Raw genomic sequence first — 8,030 nt, forward strand, 5'->3', positions numbered from 1 at the left:
ATGGAGGGCCCGGAGCGGGACCGGGTGGGCCGGGCGGGAGGGGGCTGCAGCCGGGCCAATGGGAGCGTGGAGCGCCAGGCCCGCGCCGCCGGGATTGGAGGAGCGCGGGGAGGGGCGGGGCGGAGGGAGCCAGAGCCCAGACGCCGGAGCGGAGCGCAGCACCCAAAGCCGGAGAGCCAGACAGGCCCGGGGGAAGGGGAGACGGAGACGATCCGCCCGGTGATAGAGGCGGCGCTGGCAAGGTGACAGCGAGAGGGAAGGAAGGAGGCGGTGGTGTCCGAGCGGGGACCGGAGCGCCAGCCGGCGGGGCGAGCCGGGCCGGGTTGTTGAGCTGGAAATGAATTCAGGGCTGCCCGGAGGGGCGGACGGGGGCTGTGCGCCGGGGATCCCGGGTTACCGGGATTTCTGCTCAGGGTCCAGGCCGCTCGTTGCCTCTGAGCACCGGGTGTGGTCCTGGATGCCGATGCACAGAACACCTCCCACCTGCAGCAGCTGGGGCAGGGCAGAGAGATGAGGCGCTGGAGGCGGCAGACAGGGAGAGAGATCACTCCACTTAGGGGTCCCAACAGACCTAAGAGGACCCGGTGACAACTAAAGAACGCGGAAGACTAGGAGGTGATGGCGTTTAGAGCGGAGGGAACTGCATTCACAAAACCCTGGGGGGACAGCGGAATGCAAGTCTGCTTGGGATAATGCAGCAACCGGCCAGCCCGTTGGACTAGACAGAGTGGTGGTGCTCAACCTTTTCATCTCCAACTTCTTTCTTCACCTGGATTCATGGCTTTTTCCTGTGTGGGTTTTGCTTTGTTTTCTTTTCTTTTTTTTTTTTTTGTTTGTTTGTTTTTATGGAGTTTATTGAGGTGACATTGCTTAATAAAATTATGTAGGTTTCAAGTGTACCATTCTATACCACATCCTCTGTATAATAATTGTATTCTATGTTCACCACCCAAAGTCAAGTCTCCTTCCATCACCACGTACCCCTCCTTTACCCACTTCTACCTGCCCCTCCCTCCTCTCCTTCTGGTCATCCCTGTATTGTTTAGTGTCTGTGTCTGCGAGTTTTTGTGTTTTTTTTTCTTCACCTTGCCACCCCTGGATTCATGTTTTGAGAGGTTTTTATTTACAATGCCCCAAAATAATTATCTCCCCATTTTCATTCATCATAGATATTTAACTACTAATCAGTAACCGATATTACCATATTGAGTTGATACACATATTGGAAAAAAACAACAACAAAGAAACTTCACATTTTAGCTCAGTTCAGCCTCTAAAAGCCATGTGATAAGTAAATGTACATTTCAAATAGCCCCTAAGGAAGGGAAGAAGCTATGGGCTACAGGTATGGGCCCAGGCGAGTGTATGGGGGAAGACCTGCAGTGAATACAGAGTGGTGACAGTTCATGGTCAGCTCTAAGCTCCTGAAGGCGGTGGAGAGCAATGGCAGGTTCTTGGGGATGGGAGGGAGAGACAAAGCCATGGCAGAATTACAGAAAGATTAATCAGGAAATGAGCAAGATGGTTTGATCAAGGGGAAATGTGGCAGTAATCCTCGCTCCTTCAACCTTCCTCACCTCATCTCCCTTATCTAATCATTGCATCTACTTTCTAAATCACCTAAATCCTGCTCCCTTCTCTCTATCTCATCATCGTGACTATGGTCCAGAACACCATCACTTCTCACCAAGATTACTATCAGGGTCTGGAAGGTCACTAGCAACCCAGGAACCTAACCCCACCCTTCACCCTTCATACGGGTCTCAAAGGAAGAGGCAACCTGTATTCATCATGTCAGCCCCTATACCTTTGTATCAAAACCCTAAATGCCCCTTGCTTACTGGTCACGGTTCAAAGTCCTTAGCTCAAGACTTAGGGTTCTCCTCGGAGAGGGGAGAGAATATGGAGCTGAAAGAGGTGGCTTATAGTGAAGTAGAATTCTCTGGGGAATTTCATTTCAAATGGTTTTTTAGTTTTTCTGTAGAGCAGAGCTGTCATTTATTAAAACTCAAGGTGGGGATGGACTGGGCAATTAGAAAGAGTTTAGATGTTCTAGAACAGCAGGGGTGTACAGTTGTGAAAAGTTCGCAGATAGATTGGATGGCACTGAAATGCTCTCATGTAAAAAGAGTGATTAAGCCTGGCCAGCATGGCTCAGTGGTGGAGTGTTGGCCTGTGAACCAGGAGCTCACGATTTGGTTCCCTATCAGGGCATATGCCCTGGTTGCAGCCTCAATCCCCAGTGTGGGGTGTGCAGGAGGCAGCTGGTCAATGATTCTCTCTCCTTTTCCCTTCCTCTCTGAAATCAATAAGAAGATATCTGTTTAAAAAGATTGATTTGAGTTTTTGTTCTTAAATTATGTTTTATAACAAATATACATAGATCTGTCATGTATATTCCTTTGTGCATATCAAATGTCAGTTCTTAATGTTTAGGTCTTTCTACAAAAGAGAAGTCCTAGTGTAGTCACCAGGATCTCAATAGGGAATCAATGATAAAGGCTTTGGGAAATTAGTATTTGTAAATGTTTACTGTGCAACTTGAATATATTACTTGAGATGGGAAAACTGAAGTTCAGAGAGGGTAAGTGGCTTGTCTATGGCAACATAGTTGGAAAGTGTTAGATTTGGAACTTGAATCCACGTGTGTGTGTCTCAGTAAATACTGAGTGAATCTGCATGCCCTAAACATACTCTTCATTGTAAGCGTGAGTACGTGTTGGTATGAAAAATTTGCCAGGGTTTGTGATGTCCAGCGTCCTCCATACAAAATGGCCGTTAGGAGAACCGTCTTTCTTTAAGAACCTCCCTCCTCTTCTCCCAGTTTAGCAAGCTGTGTCTTTCTTATTCTTGATTGCCCCTATCAGACTCACTCCTCCCAATGTTAGCCTCACCTCTCCTTGTGCCTTCTCCATGATGAGACAGGGTTCCCTCTGAGCCTAGGAGTGAGCAATCTGTTCTGGAAGGAGAAGCTATGAGTGGGCAGCAGGATGAGGGGCTTCTGCTGGGAAGAGCAGGTGTGGGCAGAAGGCAGGGTGGGAGCTTTGGGTCAGGAGGTATGAAGAGGCTCAGAATAGGCAACACTTCACAGTCAGAGGAGTGCAAGCATGTCAAACTCGTGGCCCGTGGGCCACATGCCTCATTTGTTTGGCCTGTGTTAGCCTTTGAGTTTGACATGCTAGAGACACTGACAATGCTCACTCCAGAATCCCAAAAGACCCACAAGGCTGAACAATTCCCGTGAACAGTGGACACCTCAGAATCGGACAATTCAAAAGAAATCCCAGTGTGGCTGAGCTACATGCCCACAGTCACTAAAGATCATTATTTCCGCATACCACCTCCTTTCAGTAAATGCCATCTAAACACACTTACATTGATATAAATATAATTTATAATTTATAAATATAATTTATATATATATTATATATATAAATATAAAATATATAATTTATAAATATAATTTATAAGATATAAATTAGGGCATACTTAATTACATTACTAAAGGATTCCTTCAGAATTTCTTCAGCTAAGTGGTTCCTCTAGTACCTTTTCAATTGAGTTCAATAGATAAAATGTCATTAACGCACAAAGCACTAGGTAGGAGGAAGGCAACAGGAAATAAATGAAGGGCCAGGACCTGGAAGGCCTGAGTCCGAGTCCTGTCTGTTCTCTTAGAGCCCATCCCTTGCCTAGAAAGTGCTTGGGATCCATCCCTTACCTGTAAAGTGAGGCCTAATTCTGGACCACCTCCAATGCCGTGACTTTTTAAAAATATATATTTTATTGGTTTCAGAGAGGAAGGAAGGGGGAGAGAGAGATAGAAATATTAATGATGAGAGAGAATCATTGATTGGCTGCCTCCTGTATGCCCCACACTGGGGATCCAGCCCTGGGCAAGTGCCCTGACCTGGAATCAAACCGTCACCTTCTGGTTCATAGGTTGATGCTAAAAACCACTGAGCCACGCCTTCTGGGCTACATATATATATATATATATATATATATATATACACACACACACACATATACACACACACACACACACACACACACACACATATATATATACACACACACACACACACATACACACACACATACATACATACACACACACACAGTGTGTGTGTGTGTGTGTGTGTGTATATATATATATATATATATATATATATATATATATATATATACCTGAGGACATGCTTAGAGAGAGGAAGGGGGAAAAAGAGAGTGAAATATTGATGTGAAAGATGCCCCAACACCCCCTGCCCCCCAACTCAGATATGTGCCCTGACCAGGAACTGAGCCAGCAACCTTTTGGTGCACAGGATGACACTCAACCAACTGAGCCACTCTGGCCAGGCACCAACGCCGTGACTTTCACATTTTGGTCCACCTCCACCCAATTCTATAAAGCAAGATAGGCTTGTGTACGAGAAGTCTTCTCACCCTCTAGCTCTGCTGAAAACAGCCCAGAGGCCAGCAAGCCCCTCGGCCTCAGGAGCCTCACAGGCACCCTCTGTCCTGGTGTATCCTGTGCTTCTTCCATTTCACTCTAATCTCCAGCCACATTCAGGGCTTCAGCCACATCCTCCTTCTGTTCAGAGTTCTCTAAGGTCCCATCTCCTTTGAATTTATAGAAATTGTTGCAGCCCAGCTGGCATGGCTCAGTGATTAAGCGTTGACCTATGAACCAGGAGACCACAATTTGATTCCAAGTCAGGGCACAGGCCCGGGTTGTGGTCTCAATCCCCAGTGTGGGGCATTCAGGAGGCAGCCAACCAATGATTCTCTCTCATCATTGATGTTTTTATCTCTCTCTCCTTTCCTCTCTGAAACCAACAGAAGTATGTTTAAAAAAGGAATTGTTATAACCTACCATGCCAGCCTCCTTGCTCTGTGAATCTCACATCCTCAACCGTCTCCTGTTCCCCCATCAGGCTTCCTCCCCTACCTTTGAGCTTTTACCCAAGAAGTCTCACGCTCTCACTCAAGGAAGCTTCCCAGATTGGTTGATCCAAGGCTGCCACACACAGCTGTACAGTGTGTGGGCTGCACAAAGGTACCCCCTAAGGTAAGTTGAGAACTGAGCTGCATTTTGCTTACCAGTTCTTTCTCTTTTTTTGATTAAGGTATTACATATGTGTCCTTATCCCCCCATAGCTCCCCCGCCTCACCCCCCACTCATGCCCTCACACCCGCCCCCCCTCTGGTGTCTGTGTCCATTGGTTAGGCTTATATGCATGCATACAAGTCCTTTGGTTGATCTCTCCTCTGCTTGCCAGTTCTCGCACCGTGGTTCAGAGCTGTGTCTCCTGGAGGGATTCCCATTATTTATTATTTTTATTTTTATTATTACCCAAAAGTACCACCTGCTCTCCAAGCTCCATGCCATGCATGAGGAAAGCATCTGCTGAGAGGTGTTTGTACCAAGGTTCTTCACACGCCAGCAATGTGGGCCCAGCTGTGGCCCTCCTGCCCTCAGTATTCTCCAGTTCCAACCCCAGCTCTACTGACCTATTTTATTTTATTGATTCCTTGTTAAGTTGCTTTCTGTACCTCATAATATCTGAAAGCTGAGGTCTCACCCATTTTTCTGAGTCCTGGGGTACCTGAGAAAGCTATTTTCCTCTCCCTGGGGTCAAGCTCGGTGGTGAACAGGAATTGAGGTTAGATGCCAGGTAAAGTCCAGGACCTACAGGGTCAGTAAGTCAGGGAGTGGGTAATAGCCCCTTCCGTGTCCACAGGCAGCCCGGGCTGAGGCAGGGACTGGCTGGTCCTCCTTCTGGAAGGCCCTGCCAGCCCTGTGATGTCCCCCTCCAGGAAATGGGGCCAGTTCTATGCAAATGCGTTCTTGCCTAGGAGTTTGGTTTCTTCTCTCCCAGCTGCTGGCACAGTGGCACCAACATGAGCGGCCGCTTGGCAGGACAGACAGGAGCAGGCTAGCAGTCCCGAGGCTCAGGTGACAGGGCCAGGCCCAGGAGACGGGGATGTTGACTGGGGCTTTAACAGCCCTCCTGATGCCAATCTCAGCCGAAAACTCGATATTTCCACTTGGAACCAGAAACACCAGCAGAGGACTGGGGAGAGGAGGGCCATGTACCAGGAGTGCCCCCTGCAGGTCTCACTGGGTAGCACCACAACAGAGGAAGGCAGCACAGGATGGGTGGGACTCTCGGGAGATGCCTGGGATGGGGAGGATCAGGACCAGGAGGAGGAGGAATAGGTAACGGGAATTTACTGAGTATTTACAATGTGCCTCACATAATCCTCATGTCAACCCCAAGGGATGGATAGCATTGTTATTTTCATATCTTAGGTGAAGAAACTGTTTAGAGAGGTGAAGTAACTTGCTCAAAGTCACCCAGTTGGTAGTGGACAGCTTTGGGATTTGAACCCAGTCACTGCCTCCAGAGAGGGTATTATTTAGTACCATCTTTCCCATCTTGCCGGTTCATTCCAGGAACTTTTAGTCCTCTGATGTCCATTTCTATCTCTTCCTGCTCTTCTTGTTGAAATCTGGAGAATAGGCTGGCTGGCGTGGCTCAGTGGTTGAGCATTGACCTATGAACCAGGAGGTCATGGTTCAATTCCTGGTCAAGGCAAACTCCCAGGTTATGGACTTGATCCCCTATAGGGGGCATGCAGGAGGCAGCCAATCAATGATTCTCTCTCATCATTGATGTTTCTATCCCTCTCTCCCTGTCCCTTCCTCTCTGAAATCAATTTTTAAAAATATGTTTAAAAAAAGAAATCTGGAGAACAGATAAATAATAATACCAATAATAACAACACCCAGTGTTCGTATACCACTCTCTGCTTTTAATTATTTCCCTGGGGAAAATGAACACTGAGGTATTTCTACTTCTCCAAAAATTTTTCTTGTTTTAATCAGTATTCCTACAGTTATTTCTGTACAGTTATGATCAACTTATAAGAATTTTTTAATGTAAGAGTGTGCTTACTTGCACATTTACATATATAAACATAGTAACCAATTATATTGATATGCCACCGATATTACATTATCGAAGCAGTGTAGCTTTGTGAGAATAGCCTGGGAGGGAGTGGCACAGGTGTGTGAGCTTGACAATCATCTCTGCCCTTATCCAAACTCTGTGACATGTGGTAAATCACTCACCCTTTCTCAGTTTTACTTTTCTCATTTATAAATGGAGCAAATAATACTTACCTCATTGGGTATCTCAGAGGGTTCTTAAGTGAGGTATGGATCTACTTCATAGCTGACGTTCAACAAATGGTAGCAGTAGTGTTAGTATTATGCGTGGAGGTGTCTGTTTCCCTCTTGGACCAGGGGCTGTCCTAGGGAGAGACATGAATTTCTGTCACCAACCCCACCTAGCACACTTCTCGGCACTTGGGCTTCTAAACGTTTGCTGAATGACTAGTTAGTAAGCCCTAACCTCGCCTTTTCTCTCGGTTGGACATCTGAATTGTTTCTAGACTTTCTAACAGAATTAACTTCAAGGCCTGTGTCTCTATTACCTCATTGAGTTTGCACACCTGGGAAGCAGGCGGAAAGGCCCACACCTGTGAGAGATGGAACACCTGTGGCCCGGGGAGGGGAAGGGAAGGGAAAGGACGCCTATGGGCCACATCACAAATTAGCAACCAAGGTTAGAACCCCTGGCCCAGCCCCCCTTCCTTGGCTGGATCTCTCTGGATCGCGGTGGCCTCTCCAGAAATAGACTATGATGCCGGGCCTGCGCTGAGAGAAGCGCTGAGCTGCCGGCTCCCATCCAGCCTTGTGCGTCCCCAGGAGACCAAACACCTCACTCCCCACCGCGCCAGGGCCTGTGTTTGCCCAGAGCGAGGATCTTCCCGGGAAAGAGCAGGCGCGCCAGCTTTCCCCCTTCTCTTTCTTTCTCTTTCCTGAGGGGGCGAGAAGGCAAGCTCTGAGCTGTCCAAGAGGAGGGACTTGGGCTAAAAATAACGATGGCGTGTGCCTCAGCCGCTAGTGGTACCCAGGACTGGGGAGGGGAGGGGGATGCTCTGGAGCTGTCGCCAGA

The sequence above is a fragment of the Pipistrellus kuhlii genome, unplaced genomic scaffold (assembly GCF_014108245.1).
Source record: "Pipistrellus kuhlii isolate mPipKuh1 unplaced genomic scaffold, mPipKuh1.p scaffold_m20_p_18, whole genome shotgun sequence".
NCBI lineage: Eukaryota > Metazoa > Chordata > Mammalia > Chiroptera > Vespertilionidae > Pipistrellus > Pipistrellus kuhlii.